The sequence below is a fragment of the Meleagris gallopavo genome, chromosome 3, assembly GCF_905368555.1.
Source record: "Meleagris gallopavo chromosome 3, MGAL_WU_HG_1.1, whole genome shotgun sequence".
Taxonomy (NCBI): domain Eukaryota; kingdom Metazoa; phylum Chordata; class Aves; order Galliformes; family Phasianidae; genus Meleagris; species Meleagris gallopavo.
This window is the reverse complement of record NC_139406.1, coordinates 81,695,115-81,714,601: the sequence shown is the minus strand read 5'-3', so window position 1 is coordinate 81,714,601 and position 19,487 is coordinate 81,695,115. Positions and strand designations below refer to the sequence as shown.

General features: G+C 42.0%; 1 protein-coding gene across 1 annotated transcript in view; it reads left to right on the top strand.

Annotated features, from left to right (window-relative positions):
- The window catches only part of SNTB1 (syntrophin beta 1), a 106,792-nt gene that overhangs the window by 1,231 nt on the left and 86,074 nt on the right, over positions 1 to 19,487 (top strand). The window lies entirely within an intron of this gene.

Sequence of the window (19,487 nt, the reverse complement as noted above, 5' to 3'; positions counted from 1 at the left end):
GCCCTTGGTGCATGTTTGATAAAGTGATTGCACATTAGCCCAGAAGTTCACTTAACCACAGGTCATTGGCATTTTTCGTGTGCTACTGTGCCATCCCCATGCCTTCCTTCAAGCCCTGAGTGCCCCTACATTGGTATCTTGAGAGCACTGTAGGTACCCTTCGAGCACAGTTCATGTCTCTTCTCTATATTAAGAAGCAGAGGAACTTCTGCTGCCAGTTCAGGGATACACATGAGCATCAGCTGCAAACAACCGACTGTGGCACAAAGTTATGGGAAAAGCCTTAAGAAGTGATTCTGTGCAGTAAAGGAGGGGAAGCTGAGAAAATTAAATCTGCGGTTGTGGCTGCTGAGAAACTGCTCAGTGCCATCCACACTGCAGTGAAACCCGTGGAGGGATTGCTGCGAGGCTTTAAGAAGCTGAGGGCCACTGCTTGCCCTGCGCTTCTATGACCAAACCCGCGTCTCCTCCCCACTAACTGCATGCAAAGATTCCTGTGAAGTCCTAATGTAAACTCGCCGAGGTCTGAATGGAGTGGTGACGTCGGAATTGTGCCACTGGTTTGTTTGCACAGTGCGGGGCTCCCGGGGTGCAGGCCAGCAGCAGCTGACCTGTGGTACGATCTAAGGAGGAGCGCACAGCACGCTGCCTGTGGAAGCAGCACCTGACTGTACTGCTGCTGCATAAGCCTGCTAAAAAACTCAGGGTTGTTTCTGGTAGGTGTATAGTTGAAGCTGTTTGAGTAGGGATTCCTCTCTGCTCCATTGGCCACTGCAGCTGTTTTCTTGCCATTTCTTTGCTCCATGGAGGTGTAAGCTCTTGTGCTTCAGTGGCTGTTCCCACAGTGGAATTTGTAAGTTGTAAATTGAGAATCTCTTTCAGTAGTCCTCCCTTTAGATGTTCAAAATATTCCCAACACTGAAAGCAGTACTTGTCTTGGTTTTCTTCTGCTGTTTTAGCACAGTATTCAAATGCAGGATTGTCCCCGGTGTGTCCCCAGGAGGTGCTGTTCTGTGCAGCTGGAGTTAGACTCAACGATCCGTAGGGGTCCCTTCCAACTAGGGATTCTGTGAACTTCTGCCTGAGTGACTTGTATAAGCCAGCATCTTGGACCAATTCCCCAAGATTCAATTTCCCACTTCAGAGACCTTTTTCTGGTGGCACAGTCTAAAATGGTCTTTTTACTACAAAGGAAAGGAATTGCCAGAAGATTTTTTTCCCCCTTTGAAGTACAGGAGAGGAAGAGCGTTGCTTTTCCTTACCTCCCAGACGAGAGGAATGTGCTGCTTCCCGGCTTCTTGGAAAGCTGTGCATTACAAGGGATAACTGAGCTGGGGCCGAGATGAATCCCTGCACAGTTCCTCTCTGAGCTGTTGCTCTGGTTAGCAGGGCACTACCACTGTGTGTTACCAAAACATAACATGCACATTTTCAAGGAGATTCAGAGGCTTGTGCCTTGCAGAGCAGAAAAGCTGAATTTGGCTCAAAGCAATTGAAAAGGCATGGCAAGGTGCTAAGCACAAGGGATGGATGTCAGGGTGCGAGGGGGAGACTGTGGTGTTACTGAAGGTGTTGTGAGCTCCAGAAAAGGGTTTCTGGGTTGTGTGCATGCCGAAGTGGTCAGTTCTGAGGCCGTGGTCAGTGTGGTCAGTGCACCCGAGGTCACAGCTTTGCGCCCTTCTAAAACTGTTTCCTCAGTGAAACGAGTCATTTACCAGCTCAGCACTAAACTGTCCTCTTTTGCATTCCTGGGTAGGGGGACGGGAGCAGAAATCCCTCAGGAGTCCCTTGGGGGAGAGGCAGGGCTGGCACTGGGGTAGGTGACAGGTTGGTGCCTGGTGATAATATATGTGTCCTTTTTGCTGCATCGATCCTTCTTACTGGTGTGACTGAGGTGTCACACCAGTAGGAGGAAGGCAGGTAGGACTTGGTAAGTGGAAGGGAAATAATGCACTGCCACAGGAGGAGCCGTGAGGCAGAAAGTTCAAGAGGTGGCGATGAGGATGGAGTTCTGCTCTAAGAAACGCTGCTTTCCCCTCACCTGCAGGGATGGACCTCTTCTATCTCCAGGGTTTAATTTCCTGCTGGCCTCCCAGCACAGCCCAGGTGCAGAGAAGGGATAGAGCAGCTCATGCAGCCCCAGCTGTGATTTCGGATGTTCAGTCCATGAGAGATGTATGTAGCATTCAGGAGCATAAAGAATTTTTCTGCATGAGAGACCAGGCAGCCTTCTTGTATGCTGGATGTTGTTTGCAGGCATGGAAGGCAGCTTAAATTATCACAGCAGCTCCTGTTTGAACATATGATTTCCCTACGGTTCTGTTAAATTGGGTCTTCTTAAATAAGCACTTTGGAAAATCAAACATCCCCTCTTATGCCATACGAAGCATGTTGCACTCAAATGAGTCTCAAGTGCAAAAGGTGTTTTTTTTTATCAAAGCATCCTAGATGAGAGCAGTCCCTTGGCATGCTTGGGAACCAAGCAAGTTGTGCTTTACTTAAATTCTCAATGTGTTTTGTGAAAAGAAATTATAAATCAATGTAACCTGTGCTAATATCAGACAGGATCCCCATGGCCTTCATGGTGTATTTGGATGTGGGGGAAAAAAAAAAAAAGTGTTTTTTTGCTAGGTGGCTTCAGGATATACTTTGTAGATGGTATTACTTCCTAACTCAATGAAAGTATGCAAACAGGGTTTTGATGGTGGTGGTGGCAGGTATGCAGCAGGAGAAGGAGCATCTTACTGATGTTGCTGAGCTTTTCACTGGTTTTAAGCAATTCTCAATTAAACAAATATAATTGCAAGGTAGTGGCTACAGCTCCTTGAGATGAGGCTCTTGCAGCCTCTATTGGTTTGCAGAAATTTCCCACAGAGCCGCAGCCACCAGTGTACTGAATTCCAGCATATGGGCAGTAGACCATAGTTACCTTTTACAGCCCTTTGGGAGGTAATCCACAGCTTCAAAGCAGAACAGGCATGGTGTGCTCTGCGCTGCAGTAACACGTGCTGTTTTCCAAGCAGTATTTCTGTAAGAATTGTAGCAGTTCTCCCCTTTGGAAATGTTTTGTGGATGAAACGAAGCGATTCCAATAGCCTGAATGACTTGTGTGTTGACACAGTGCAAAATAGGCATGGGCAGCATGTTAGCTGTGTTTGTCTACTTAATCTATATTTTCATGTTTCTTTCATGAAAATCTCCTGGCAGCAGGAGATTTAGGAGGAGTTAAAGTACATTATTTATCCAAGAAAATGTGTCCCTTGCAAGTACAGAGGTAAAATGAGATGCAGGGCACTTAGCAAGTGCCCACCTCACACAACTGCTCACTGCAATCAGGGCTGTAAATCTCAATGACTGCAAATCATATGCATAGTTACTCTTTGCAGTTCCAGTAAATGTATGGAGAAAACTTTGGGGTTTTTTGATGTTGTTGTTCCAGCAAAGATGCAGTTAGGGAAATGCTTTGTACTTAGAGGCCGTATCATATTTTATAGACCATGTAGTTGCCCTCCGCACGCATCAGTTTGAAAGTGAAATTGAAAGGTAAAGGAGGAGGTAATCTCATTCTCAACAATAGCAGGTCTGAGCAGTCTCTGCAAATCTCAGTTTGGATTGCCTCGGCTGCCTGCAGCTGATGGGGAAGCTTGAGTGGGAGCACTCGATGTGTCTTCCATTGATTAGATTAGATTACAAGCTAATTTAGCAGTCCAGACAGTCTGTATCACCTGTCACAGATAAGAATCAGTACATCCTCTTTGCAGTAAATCTGCTTCAAGTTCTCTTTCTCAGTTACTGTAAAGAAAATAAGGCAGCTGTGGATTTATTTGGGCTGGGGGCAAGGTTCTCCCCGCACTCTGCATCTTGGGAATCAGTCTCTTTTAGAGGTTAGTACTGTTTCTTGAAGGATGCTTAGAAGATTAAATACGTCTGAGGATTCAATTGCACAGGTACCTGTTAAGCATTGCAAGGGAAGAAAAAACCAAAACCCATTCCTAAAATCCTAGCAGTGATTCCTTTGTGGAAAATTAAACTGAAAACTTTGTATTCTGTAAAGAATCTTTAAACTGTTGGACAGAATGAAATTAAAAGGTGAAAGCTTTCACTATAGTTGGTGGAAGAGTGTTTGCTCCTTAATTTTGCCACGGTATGATTTTTCACTGGAGGTCATTCCCAGCCTCCCAGAAGCACAGATGATGGTGGGTGACCACGAATGGTGCTGTCCCCGTCCCTGTCCAAGCTCACTTGGATGGGAAGCACCCACTCCACATGCATCCCCATAATTCAGACCAGAGTTTGCCTTTGGGACAGCCCAATGGAGGTTCCATTGCTGCGGAGTTTTACATAGCATACTTTGCAGCATGATGACAGGTGCTGATCCCAACAGGCTGATTGTTTTTCAGATACAGGTTTGGAATATATATTTATATTTTAATTTCTTAATCTCACTGTTTTATAACATGTGGTGTGAAGCATCTCCTATTAGTAACTTATCTGTAAATTGGATTTTAATTATAACATTGATTTGTGTGTATCAGAGTTCATAAGCACTGGGGAGTTTATCTATTCTATATCTGTTCCAGTAGTCACTTCTGTGATTTAAGAACAGATTATTTCCATTTGATTTTTCTAATTTGGATTTCTGATCATAGGATTATTTTACACTTTATGCTGCAAAATTATGTTTCCATGGCTACTTGTTAGAATGGTACAGGTACTTCAGTAGAAGGGATATTGGAGGAAACAGTAGTTCAAGAGAGCAATAACATACATAAACAAAGAAAATGCAGTGGGAACAAAGGTGTCCTGGTAATATACAAGAGACTAGCTTTTCAAGTCTGAAATAATTCTTCAGGCATTTCAGAAAAATAAGTGGTGAAGAACGCATAGTAGCTGTGATTTATGGGGACATGGAAAATCTTTAAGTTGTATTATCACATTACAGGCTGCGAAAGGGTTTGTGAGTAGCCTACTTAACACTGTGCTGCTGGCCTGGATATGGTGGGTGGAGGTGAGTCAGATTCATCTCTAACCACCTCCCAAACTCCCTGTTGCTCTCAATGCAGCAGCTGTAGCTGCTGCGTGAAATGAGCTTTGCTCTTTTTGCTTGGTTATGTTACCACTCCAAACTTTGAACTGTGCTGAACAGAAAAAAAGTCCTGCTGTCAGCATAAGCTGTGTCTGGGCAAAGGGTCTTTACCAGCACATCTGTTTTTACAGGCAACTGGAGAAACACAGAGCTGTGGTGAATAGGATACAGCTAGAGTAGCAGGAATAAGTTGCCTGTTTTTGTAAGGGCACAAAGTGTGCTGTAGGGATGGGAAGAAATGTCAGGGAGTGGCAGGGTTCAGTATATGCCTTGAGGAGCATCACTGCAAGGAGAGGGCTATGGAAGTCTGTGAGAAACTACAAAGGATGTAGAGGTTAGAAAGTGCTGCACGTCACATATGCTACACGTTGGAAGTGGTGTGTGAGCCTTCTTCTCAGAATCACAGAATCATAGAATGGCCTGGGTTGAAGAGGACCACAATGATCATCTAGTTTCAACCCCCCTGCAGGTGCAGGGTCACCAACCACCAGACCAAGCTGCCCAGAGCCACGTCCAGCCTGGCCCTGAATGCTTCCAGAGATGGGGCATCCACAACCTCCTTGAGCAACCTGTTCCAGTGTGTCACCACATGCTCTTAAATAGACTGCTGTCAGTTACTTTTTTGCAGGATCAAGAAAACTGTTCTATGAGGCTTGGTCTCCATGCTTTGAAAGTTAGATGACATATTCCTTGCCCTCTGTGCCTGGCACTTTTTTAAGAAAGTGAATTCATTGCAATTAAGGCATCCAGCATCCTACAAAATCTGAGAGTACTGCAACACTGAGTAATGAAGTAGGGCACAAAAGTCTGTTTGCTAGCTCTGCTTGAAGGAGCAGTTGGGAAAGGATGGAGTTGGTCTGTGCACTATCCACTCAGCTACCGAAGTGTATTTTCTTCCAGAACATAAGTTATCAAACTTGCTTACAAAAAGATTTAATCAACTGTGAATAGTCCTTTCAATTCCTTCACCGCTAGTTGTTGCCTTGCTGTTGGGTTAGGTTTGCTCCTTCATCTAAATTAAATGGAAGGACCTAATTTCTGAATAACTGTTTGGCAGACATGAATTTCTGACTGCTGCTACTGTACACTTCTGTTGTGGTCTGGCTTTAATTTTGTCTGTCTAGAACATGAACTGCTGAATTGGTTATGGCTCTCACTGTGCGCATGCTAAGGGCACGACTCAGTAGGTCACTGCCAAAGTAGCACATCTGTATTGTAGCAATTGGGGAAAATGGAGTTCCTAATTGTAAGGAAATGAGCCAGAACGGTAGATGTGGAGAAACTGTCTCTGATTAGAAATGATTAACATACGGCACACTCCTTCTAAAAATGTTATGCAGCTTTTTGCTGAACTGCTGGAAGTCATTCTTGTTGGCACAGCTCTAAAAGTCATTGAAAATAGGGCTTCAGCGATGTTTATTTCCTCACTGTTCAGGGATGTTTTGGTTGAAATCTTCAGATGTATTGGAGCAGTGGATCCGCTCCAGGCATCATACATGTGAGTAACGTGCGTGTGTGGATAGCTTCTGTTCATTTTAATGGCATGAATTAGGGAAAATTAGTGAAATTAGTGCTATGGCATAAGTATCTGAGAGGCAGTATCCTTTTTCCTAGTGTCAGAAAGTTACAAACATGTCTTTACAGAAATATAAATTACAAAAATAAATAAAAAAGACAAGTATTGGGATACAAATTCTCTTCTAGCAAAATAGGCACAACTTAGTTGATTTCTTCCAATGGATAATATGACCTCATGTGACTATTTGTTGGCCTCCTGTACTCTTACAGGGAAGTACAGCCATTAGTTATAGTTTATGCTGTTTGCCATAGGCGTATTCTGACAGTGTAATAACAATTTTAGCTTTTAACATAATCAAGTAGTTGTGAGAGAGTATTGAAAGATATACCATAGAAACAGCATATCTCCACTGTTGTCTGACAGGAGTTATTTCAGTAATATCTATTTCCAGGATGGCTTACTGTTGTGACACTTGTGCTTTGGCTCAAGTTCTGCGAGGGGAGGAAGAGCTGCATGAGTGTGAAGGTGCTGGAGTGTTTCAGTGTTATCCAGCGTGTGTGGCTTACGAGGCTGCTTATAAGCTAATAGTTTTAGCTCAGACAGTAAGAGTTTATCTGTTTATCCCAGGGTTTAGGATTTAGTCAGTTCAAAACTGCCTGGCAGGAGGGCTGAGCCTTCGGTGAAGCTGGCAGGGAGACGGCAGACAACGTGGTTGCCCTCCTAGCAGGCAGCTTCCTGTTGGTCTTACTCTTGCTGGCAGGTGCTGGCAGGAGCCAGCAGGAACCTTCTGTCACTGACTTGAAGCCAAAGGAGGGATTTAATTATTGGATGTTCAGGAGTATTTTCCAGGAATGAGATGAGTAGGATTTGCCTTCAGTGTTTGCTGCTTAAATTGTTTTTTTTATTTTCCCTGTGCCTTTGCAGTTTGTTGGGGATGCTCTGAAATAAAAAGAAGAATTTCTAAATTACCATTACTTTCTAAAGAGCATAGTATATCTGCACCTTTTGGCCTCTTTGTCACATATTGTGCAGTGGAAGACTATCCTGCTACATGACATCTATCAGCAAAGCATGGCTGAGATGGAGAGAGGAGTCTTAAGAGAATAAGCAGAATTCTTGTAGAATTATGTGCAATACACATATGGATCTATGCATGCACTGTACAATGTTCATAAGTCGCTTTGAAACTAATGCCTCCTTTTATTCCCGTGGAAACTACGGTGGATACAAAGAGCACAATAATACTGTTTGATAGAGCAAATTCTCAGCTACAAAATACTATTTTTCAACATAATCACCAGCCAGCAATGAACAAGAGCCTTCATGCCGTGCTCATGCACCATCAGAGGTGACCATTGTGCTGTTGCCGCTGCTGAAACACACCACCACTGCCTCACAGTGCTCACATCCACTATTTGATCTCCTTAAACATTCAGTAAGTGTCAATGAATGTCAATGGGTGCAATTTTTTCCACATGGAGGAATTCAGTGACACATGTTTGCTTCATGTACACTTCCATGTCAGGCGCTATTCTGTCAGACTGCCCTTCTGCTGCTGTCAAACAGCAGCAACATGTAACAGAATATTGGTGGGAAGGTTCAACCTGTACTGCCATACCATCACCATCTGCCTCTAACGATGGGGGCCGACATAGTAAAATGTGAGACATTACTTTCAGAGCAGCCCTTGTAAAATTATTAGGAGGTATCCAAAAGAGAGCTACCAAGTTGGTGACGGGTATAGAGGTCACAAAGTATGCGGTGTGTCTGAAGTCACTTGGTTTGCTTCTTCACAAGCAGAATGAAGAGGCAAGTGCTGTTCTCTCAGGTGAGAATGACATTAGGGGAGTGTCACATGGGGGTTAGGAAAAGATTCTTCAGAGAGTGTTCCAGCACTAGAACAGGCTCCCCAGGGCAGTGGTCACGGCCTCAAGCTGATGATGTTCAAGGAGTGTTTGGACACTGCTCTCAGACATATATCTAATTTTTAGATAGTCATGTCTGGACTGAAGGAGTTAGACTCAGTGATGCTTGTGGCTTCCTTCCAACTTGGGCTGTTCTATGGTTTTATGGTCATGTGATTGTATGCAATTGAGGCCAGTGTGGCTATACCCTCCTTAGGCTGCCAGGGTTTTGCAGTGGCTGGAAGAGCTGATGTGATACTCCTGTTATCTGTTGGGTCTCTATGGTGTGAGGACGGCATGACAGGCTGTCCTGACTCTGTGCTGCATGTAGTGCACCATTGGAAAGCCTGTTTCACAGCAAGGGGCATGGCTGGTTGCAAGGTCCATTTAGCGAACTGAGAAAGATATAGTTAGTGAAAGGGAAAGGATGCGAGCTTTGAGCTGGAAAGAATCAGATGATCTCAGCAAGCTCTTTTTGAAGAGCTCCAGGTGTTATTACTATGATTTGCCTAAATTAAACCCATTTAGAAATTAGATACTGCTAAACAACCTGTCAAAGTATTCATGTAGCTCAAATTCTTCAGACAGCCGAGGAAGTCCCGAGCAAGCTAGTGGGGAGAGACAGGAGCAGCATAGAAATCTTCAAACAAACTTCTTGGTGCTGCAGATGCTGCCTCTGCTGCTCCCAGGGCGTTTGGTGCCCTTCTCTTCGCAGCAGTAGCTGTCGAGTTGCAGGCTGCTGCCAAGATGCTTATAGACAGGGCTCTTGTCTAGCCTTGGGAAGGAAATCTGTATTCCTGCCTTTAAAAAGGTTAAAAAAGCTTAGAATAACTTCAGTCTTTATATTTATGGAATGCTGGATAAGTGTCCAGCCAAAAAAGGCAATAAAAGAAAACAACATTTTAATTCAGGAAGAATGCAAGTGAAAGCAGCTAGTTTTAAGAAGTTCCCATTCAATTCATTGAGCAGCTGTCTGTATAAGTAAACCAGATGTATGTGATCTATGATGGCAGGTCATAAAGAAAACACTGCAGTAACAAACTGGTGGAATTTCCACTTAACGCATTAAAATCAACCCTGAAAGGCTCCATTAAGGAAAGCCATAAATTCAAGTTTTGAGAGATGGCTTATAAAATATCCCTGGAACTGAAAATGATCCTCTGTCAGTTTTATGTTTTCCTTTCACTGTGTTATATCTATTTTAATAAACATGTGGGATAGAGTAGGAAAAGAGTAGCACTTTGTCTGTGAAGCCTTGAGGAAATAAATAGTGCATCTAGGCATATTATAAATTTCACCCTATAAAAATAAACTTAAATTGATTTTGGGATTTGCTTGTGTAAGGACTGCTATGCTAGGACCACACTATGTTGATCTTATTCTATATATATTGAAGTTTTCTGCCGAGCATACATTGAAATGTTAGTGTTAAATATGTTAGCTTTCATTCAGGTGCTGCCAGGGTGTTCTGAATATGTGCATAAATAGTATTAAAACCTTAGAAGGATTTCAAGGTTCATACTCTTAAAAGTATTGAGGAACAAATACCTTTTCATTTTTGAAGGACAGAAGGGAGGGTTGTCTTGAAAAGAATATGCTAGTTTCTGCAGGAATCTATATGATGGTTTGACTTGAAATGGCGTTTTATATTTAAAAAGAAAACAATTTGCTTTCAAAAGGTTAATGTGAACTTGTTATTAAAAACTTTTCAAACTAGAATGTTCTGAGCAGAGTAGCAGAAAGTTACCAACGTATATTCTTCTCTTGGAAAATCTCTGCAACCATGTCATGATTATCAAAAGGAAATTTTTGACTAAAAAGTTTTGACTGACTCAGTGCAGTATTTAGATACGCTATTCTCCTAAATCACTTTGTTCTCTTCCTTTTCTATCAATACACACACTGCAGAAAGTGGATAAGGCTTTATATTTGGTATGAAACAAGACAGGTAGGCTTCTAGTGGAGAAGTCACAAGTGATGTATTACACAAATTCCTGTAATGCATTTATGTTTGATCTTTTCAATTACTCATAGTAATGGGGGTGTGCTGCTTTATTTCTATGAAGCTCACAGTAGAAACCTTGAATACAGAGGGAAATGAAGAGGAAGAAACCTCTCCAGTCTCTGAAAGTTGCCTAAAATAGCTATTCCAGATGTAACTTTAATAATATCTTAGTGCAATTGTAAATTAAATTAGACTTTCACTGCAGGTGCACCATCTTTTTAGCTCTTGTTCTGCTGAAGAAAGTGTGGAGCTGCTTATGAATGTGTGTATGAATGAATCAAGAAGTGTTAATGAGAACTTAAATGATAAGAAATGAATTCTGTGAGGGAATGTGAGATGCATTATTTTGTTTATTTTCTCTTTGTTTCCGTTTGTTTGCCTGGTGCTGGTTAAAGAATGCTCTTAAATCTAGCTGTTTAGCTCCAGAGCTGATCTAACCTTGTTGCAGGCTATCAGCTCAATCACCAGTACTGCACGGGCACAAGTTATAATTGTATATACACATGCAGCATACACCATGAGCTTGTTTGTATGTTGTACATGCATTTGTTCATATGCAGTGCAGAATTTGTTTGTTGTTAATGCTATTCAGTTTAAGTTAATTGTTCTGTGAGAATATAAATATAGTCTTCACTATAAAAATGCTTTTTTTGTGTAGCTAAAAGAGGTGCTTGCAAGTGGTTCAGGTGAAGCCATGTGCAGTGGTGTGGCCTTCCCAGGCCTAGCAAACTGTGCTCCACACTGCTCCTCCACTGCCTGTCCACAAAAAAGATGGCTCTTCCTCCCACCCCTCTCCACAAAACCCAATGAATGAAAGTGCTGTGAAACAGACCTGGCTGCTGCAGTCACTTTGTGTAATAATAGTTGATTAAACAATACTCTGGAATGTAGTGTGCACCAAGCCTTGAACCTTTCTGAGTATCTTCTCCCTGTCCTTACATCAGAATGCTGATTTTTCTGGACATGATTCACCTTTTTTCTGGCTTCCAATGGCATCATTTAGGATACGAGGCAGCAGCTGTAAAAGTTTGATGTTTATCAGCCTGATTATGCAGGAAAATCTGCAGTTGTAGCTGGACTAGTAATTGCATAGAGAAAACGTTAGCTTGCTGGCTGCTCGATGTACCTGAACACTGGCAGATTCCTGCTGGGCTAAGGGCTGTGTCCAGGCAGGCTCCTGATGGTTTTCTTTATCTTAGAAGATATGCAAAATTGCAACTGCAGTTTAAAGAGTGATTGAAAGGTGACAGAATTGGTAAAGTAACTGACACCGCATAAACTACAGTGTGCTGTGTTTTGTGTCTGTGGTCTTGAGGGTGTGGGTTAGCTCAGGAACCCTGAGGTCTCCTTGCCTGAATGCAACCCAATTACCTTGTATTTTTTTTCTTTTTTTAAATACTGGCATCATTAGAAAATGAAGTGAGTTGAAATTAACTCCTAATTTTAAACTTGTAATGATAGCTTTGGAAGAGCCTAGCAAAGGCTCTTGCACTATTATGGAAAGAGCCCAGTTGAAGTATAATAACCAATTCAGAAAAGTCAAGTGAGACACAGGTCTGCAGTGCTTTTTGAACGTTATTTCATTTATAAGTGATAGGGAAAAAATAGTAGGTGCCTGATTCATAAGACTCTTGAACTACACCGCCCTGAGGCCTCGGCTCTTTGCTACTCTGCTCGGGCCTGAGATGTAATGATGCTGAGCCCTCTGAATAGCCCTGCTGAAGACTTGCATGAGTCATGGTGGCAAAGGAGTTTGCCACCTCCTCAATCGGTAAATAAAGATTGTACAAGAGCCAGAGATACAAATATTCCACTCCCCAGGCTGGAGTGGGGAGGTTGGGGGTGAGGACAGCCAGAATGCTGTGTCCCCATCCTGTGGTCTGTGCGCCATGGCTGCAGTGTGCCCCTCTCTCTTTACCCCCAGTCCTATAACCACTTTGATTTAGACAATCTTTGCAAAGACCAAATGTCTGAGCTGTTCTCACTGAAGCTAGGATTGGGTAAGGATAGGCAAGAGGAGGGCCCGTGGTTCTGTATTCCTGTACTGTTGGCATATGAGTGCTGATTAAGCCAAATAAAGTTGCTTGCTGTTGAGCCTGCCAGAGTTCAAGGTGAAAAGAAGAAGTGTGAACATTTTTATTAGCATTCTTTCTTCTGAACATACGCCACACCAAAACAAGCAAGTAAATGGTACAGTAGCCAAAGAGAGAAGTACTGTTCTGCAGATCGTAGCATTTTCCACTGGAAAAAATGTAGGCCTGCTTAATTTCTTTTTAAAGAGTGGTAGTGTCAAATGTAATAATTAAACTCCAGTTTACACATTTGAGATTTTGATGAGCACTTCATATAAGTGCTCTCAAAGCACAACATAAAAAATGATTATGCTTTATATGGGCAGTTACTGGGGAGGTGGGACATCTCTTGCATTTTCCCCATTTTTCCCCCTTCAGCTCCATTCTGTACACAGCCAGTGGCTGGAGCCAGGCAGGAGGCCCACAGCCAAGTCTGCAACAGAGTGGGCTTTGTGTCCCGAGCACAAACACCACTCTTCTTTCCAAGGGAATGGGCAAAACGGGGTCTGACCCAGAGCCACCGGCTGTTTGTGGCTTGTCTGTCAGCGAGTGCAGGACAAGTGCCTTCTCTGTGTCAATGCTAAAACCAGACATCCAGCGGACAGCTGAACAGTTGGGCTTTATTTGACCAAGTTTAACATCGGCCATAGAGGATTTCAGCTGTGTCACAGGACTGCTCAAGGAGCTTCCCATGTTGGTTTTCTATTCTTGTTCTTAATGCACAATTTTTACCTAGCGTGGTGTAGTTTGCAGCATTTCCTACCTTCAGCAACAGAGAATCAAGATGTTTTGGGGCTTGTTGATAGTATGGTTTGTTATACCTTTATCTGAATTCCTCATGAGAAGAAGAGAGGACATTAAAAAGCTATTGCCATTCAGAGCACTGCTCAGCAGCTCTGCGTCACCTGGCACTGCCTATCCTCACCCCTCAGCTTGGTACCAGCTACTGAGATTAACTGGCCTTAAGATATCTGTAACAAAGTATGCAGTGTTTCCCTGGCCAGTCCACTCTTCATTCAAAGCCCATTCTTCTTGTTTTCCTCTAATTCACTTGTTACAGCGTGCTCCTTTGCTGCTTCTCTGTGCTTGTGGGCTGGGCTTCAGCAAATAAAGCCAGGTAAGACCTCTTTTGAAGCCTGGTTGGATGTCATGTTGGCTTATGGGTCACAGTTTTTGACTTCTGTGCTGTAGAGGGGACAACAGGGGAAATATGCTCATAAAATGGTGAGGTACAAAGTCCCGGTGTGTTCTTCCTTTAGGGGCAGAACCCCAGCAGTCTGCCTAGAAAGTCCCAGTCTGACTTTCCAGGGAGACTTGAATTTGTTATAAGCAGCTGTCATATTAAGAGATTCATTTTCGGTAAGGAACGGTGATGGAAATATCATTGTTTTAGGGCTCAGTGCAGAAAAGAGCCATTTACCTCCTAAATTTCTGAAGTTCTTGAATAATTTTGCAACATGCTAACAGGGAGTGCACTTTAACAAGAAGGCAAAGCTAGAGGCTATACAATTTTAATCTAGGCTCCCATCAAGCTGTAAAAAGGCATCTGTCTTTATTTTGAGGGATTATGTGTGGGATGTGGTCTTTTTTCTTAAAGGAACATCATCAAACTGATTTGGGATTTTGGCTGAAAGAATACATTTTTTTTTTCTTTCCTTTTTTAAATAAATTTTAAAATGAAACAATTGCATATATCTTTGAGTACTTTCTTCTGCTGGCTTTGCACTATGCTTTTTTTACTGATTTTGTAGTTACCTCTGCCACCCCTACAATCTTAATTTCAAATCCTCAGCATTAGAAATTAATATGCAGAGAAAGGCGCATCTGATTTTTCTTTTCTTTTTGCCTTTCTTGAGGGTGTTCACATTAGGCATTTAGGCTAGGCTGAACATCCTTGCTCTCAAGATGGGCAGCAAAGAAGGAAATGGGAGAAGTGCTCAGGAGATGCCACTCTGCCTCCCCACCAGCTACAAGGAGACTGGATGGACTTCCAGCTTCATATTTTAGGTGATTAATGACAGATGACACAGACCTCTGTAATGTTTTTGAAGTTTTTTCTTTGTAACCTGTTCTTTGTTTCTCACTTCTCACTTAGTTACATCTCTAGACTGGAATTTTGAGGGAAACAAAGAATTTTTGCAGAGCAGAATGCAGTCTCCAAAGCAGAAAATGCTGTGTGTCTTTGCTGAAAGTAGTATAGAGAGGCATACATGCTGTTGGAGAATATTAGCATGTAATTGCGTTATGTGTTGGTCTTGGCCAAAATGCTTGCATAATAGCCCATCCCTGTATTGCAGTGCACGTCTTCATAGCTGCCCTAATTTCACTGCATGCAATGCCATGCCAGAAGCAGATTTTTTTAAAATGATGTGGGTTAAAGGAATGCTCCAAGAAAGATGTCATCTCTAATGCTTGTTGTTTTTGTCAGAGCTGGAGTCCAGACTCATAAGCTGGCAAAAGGGAGTAGTGGACTCCAGCACTCCTTCTGCCCTTGGTGGCTCATTCCTGCCCCCACATCTCAGCTTTGACAATTGCTTTTCTTGGGCCAGGTCTCCATGCTGGTCTACATGCATGGCAACAGGGTCAGGGGAAGCTTGAGTCACTTCAGGTTCTTTTTAGGGGACAACTCGTGTTCCATGTCTGTGTAAAGCTGTTGTGAAATTGCACTCATCATACTGAGGCTTGTCATTGCCAACATGGAGTGGATAAAATCTGGGCCCAGAAAAATCAACTTCAGACACTTAGTGGAGCTGGGCCAGGATCTCTCTTAGTAGTGCAAGTTGTGCTACTGTTGAATAAAACTCCTTTTTTTTGGAAGATGCTAGACTTTTACATGACAATTTCAAATTTCCAGTGCTAACCGTGTCACCTGCAAGTTAAAGTGCTTCTCATGTGCTTTGTATTCTACATATCCCTGGTTTTATGTAGCCGTGTGTTGCTGCCAAAAGGATTGATGTAAATCTTTCATACGGGATGTCTCCTGGATTGTGTGTGGGAGTGGGAAATTCTGCAGAGGTTAGAAGTGTCTGTCCTGAGCACAGGTTGGTTTGATTTGCCAGCAGAAGGCATGATGTTACAGTTGAAGAGAATGGCAAAAGCCAGAAGACTAGATCCCCAGCTACCCTGGACAAGGAAATGGACAGATCAATCTTGTGCACAGGAGCAAAGCATTGATATGGTTGAGACTGGAACTGGCATGTTGAAATGCTGATCTGGATTAAGGGAGAAGGTAATCTGAAGTTCAGCAGTTTTATCTGTGTACACCTTGCTTGGGGAATAAATGCATTTTAATCACAAATGAGTTTATATACTAATAATCCCTTAGTTGTGCTTACTAGCCATGCATAGACACATCTTAGAAGCCTTAAGTTCACTATGTTCCTGAGCACGCTAGATTTGGTGCATACTGAGCAGTGGAAAAGTGATTTCTGTAAGGCGTGCATATATCTTGGATCTAGATGACTTGTTTTCTGCTAACCTGGCCAGTTCTTATTTGCTCTGCCTCGAGGCCATTTAATTACATTGACTTTCCTACCTGTTTTACAGAGCAATAGATGTTTGATGAGTTTTCTCTGAAACCTTTCCAAATGCTCTAACATATTTTAAGATTTTAAAAAATATTTTTGTCCCTGTCCTGTTAGTATCAAATTTATTCTTTTCATCTGCTTCTTATCAGTTCTCTTCAGTTGTTTATGTCTCCTTCCTTCCTTTTCTTAAGTGACTCCAACCTACAAGCTAGTTCTTTGCATCTTTACCAGTATTTTCCTCTTGTCCAACTTATTAATTAATCTTGCAGTCCTACTCAGAGTGCCAGGTGTTTGAATGGGGTCTGATATGGAGAGTTAAATGAACACTAATTTGGGGCTATTGCACTCTTATCTGCAGCAGGCCATGCATCCCCAACCTGTCCCTTCCACGAATACCAGAGCTTTTGCAGTCAGGCAGGCAGTTGGTTCATGCAACTGCAAAGAAGGAGTATGTTTTCTTGTTATTTTCATCAGTAGGGTGAAAAAAAGGTTCCCTACCTGAGCTTCTCTTTGGATCCCTTTGCTGGCTCCTGCTCCTCTCATTCTGCTGTGTCAGTTTGTAGTCAGTTAATGAATGGCACCTGCCTGAGTTAATACAAGATTATCCAGTTCATGTGATCCTTTTTGTTTTTTCTCCCTCAAGATAGTGACAAAAGCACAGCCAGGGAGGTGGCAAACTTCCTTCACAGGTAGATCGGGGAGGCTGGACAAGCATTTCTTAAACCTGCTGTATTGCTAGAGTTGCTACAACTGCAGCCTAATCGTCTTCAGCCTGCAGTGTGAATGTGTAGCTTGTGATTAGTCATCAAACGCATCGCTTTTGGAGGGAGGAAGCATATTTACTAATACGCTGTTCTGTTGGATTTTTTTTTCTTTCCCTTTAATTGGAATATATTAGCATAGTAACATTTTAATGTCTGGAAAAGTATGAGAAATAGGAATTGTGTGTCTGAAGCAGTGCCTAACTCTTTTATCTTGGTCATCTAAAACAGAAGTGACTTAAGAGCACCAGAATAGGGAGACTGGAATGCCTTGCTGGCAACAGCTCAAATGGCATTTCACCACCAGCTCCTGGTGCAGGTGAATGGGAAAAAGTGAGACACCTCATGTGTTCCCTTCCACACTGCATTTTTATGGTTTGTGAGAAACATGCTCAAAAACTTCCCATGCATAATGGGGCTGAACTGCATCAGCCCCTATCAGAATCAGAAGACCTTCAGGGACACTTTTATATGGAGCAGGTGAATGGTGGCACTGTGTCACAGTTTACTTTAGTGAGTGATAAAGTGAAAATACTGTGTTTTTCTCCTCTCTTTCCCCTCACTTCTCCCTTTTGTTCGGGGTTACAGTGGGATGGTGCTGGTGCATTTGCAAAAGAAACTATGGTACGGGGCAAAGAGAAGGGACTGAACTGTGTAATTGTGCTTGAATAACTCATAGGAACTTTTTTTTCCTTTCATTTTCTTTTGTACATGATATCAAATCTTTCAGTTTTCCTCTACATGTATTTCTGTAGTTGCTCTTCCAAACTCTTTCTCAAATATCTGAAAGTTAGTTTCTCTAGACCTTACAATTACTTGTCATCCCTCCTTCTCCCTTAAACTTGGCCTTTATCTTTTTTTTTTTTTTTTTTTTTTTCTTCACCATCTTCTTTAAAGTATCTCTGGTCTTGATGTGTAGGGAGTAGTATTTGGTTCAAATCTTTGCTTACCTGAAATTGTACCTTGCAAAGCCAATTGGGCTGACTTTTATTCTGTGCACTTTGCTGGAGCAAGAGCAGCTCTCTGGCAAAGCCATTCTTGACATGGAAACTGAGCATTATTTACAGAAACTTCCCAATGAGTTTTAGTGATGGGGACAGACCCTGGTCTCGACTACACATTTCTGATCTCAGAAAGAATAGAACTATTGGAAATTCAGAACTTTGGAGCGTAGCAGTTTTTAACAGGGCGGAGTGGGGAAGCTAGTAGAGGTGAGGAGTCTTCTCCATCTAATCCAGAGGACCTCCACGATGGTGAAGCAATTGGACTAGCACGGTGGTGAGGATAGCAACCTTCGCTTCTCTTCTGATGTTTTGTGCTCGAAAATACTATTCTTAATTTCCATGAAATGCTGAGTTTCACAATTGTTTCCAATTGACACATAAATTAGATAAATGGAAATTGCTATCATCCACTAAAGCTTCAAAGGAAGTAGTTATGTTTCAGTAATTAGCTTGGCTGTTTAAATACCTGCAATTCATCCTGTTCTGGTTTGTAGCTAGTAAAGAATCCATTGCAGCTATTGATAGCCTGAGGGGAGCAAATCTGCCCTGTAAACACTTTTAGTTGATCGGCATTATGTGTGTGAGATGTCAGCTTTGCTCAAATGCAGAAGTAAAGAATGCTTTTCTAACGTATGTTCTCTTAATCTGATGCTTGATCGGAGATTTTGGCTTCACAAACCAAAGTATAGAGAGGGTGAACAGGAAACTCTATAGAAAAAAAAAGGGAACCAGAATATGTTATTTGCAAAATATGAGGTCAGTGCCTGCTAAATTTGGTGGTGTGCAATGAGACCAGCACAGCATTTTCTTCATTTGGTCTGTCTGCTTATGTGAAGTATTCTCTAAAGTAAGCCCTCCATTTGCAAGAGGAGCCTACTGGTGCCCTGTTTTCCTTTTCTCTCTGCCTTCATGTCTTCTCGGTCACTATTGTTCATTTTTTTTTGTCTCCCTCTCTGACCTGACACAGCATCATGGCAGTAAAGCACACTAGAGTTCTCTTGTGGAAAATACAATTAAAAATGAAGTTTGCAAAAGCTGTTCTAGCAAACCTTTGCATCCACTGGAATTTAGTAATGCAATGATTCTTCTTAAATTTCAAGGAAGCAAATATTATGACTCAGTTCGATGGGATCTTTAATACGATGAGTACTAGCAAACTTTATTTGCTCTAAAAACTATTTTTTGTTGTGTCTTTAGAAAATATAAGACTGTAAATCATGAAAAAAAGAGAGTAAGTATGTTTTCTTGATTCTCTACCAGGTGTTGTAATGTAATCAAAATTTTCCACATTTAATAAAGTAGAAAGGATTTCATAGAATCATTGTGGTTGAAAAAGAACTCTGAGATCATCAAGTCCAACCATCAGCCCGTTACCATCATGCTCACTTCTTTTCTTTTTTATTGACTTTGGATTTCTTTTGATGAAGCTTCAGAAGAAAAAAACATTTGGGCAATTGCATTCTTACTAGAAATATGCAAACATAACAATGCCTAGATTTAGATTTTTATACATACATTTTGAAAAGTTTTTTGTTTTCATTTGTATGGCTGGGGCACAAGTAAGATTTTCACTGGATGCAAAAGAACTAAGTCCTCTTTGCCTCAACTG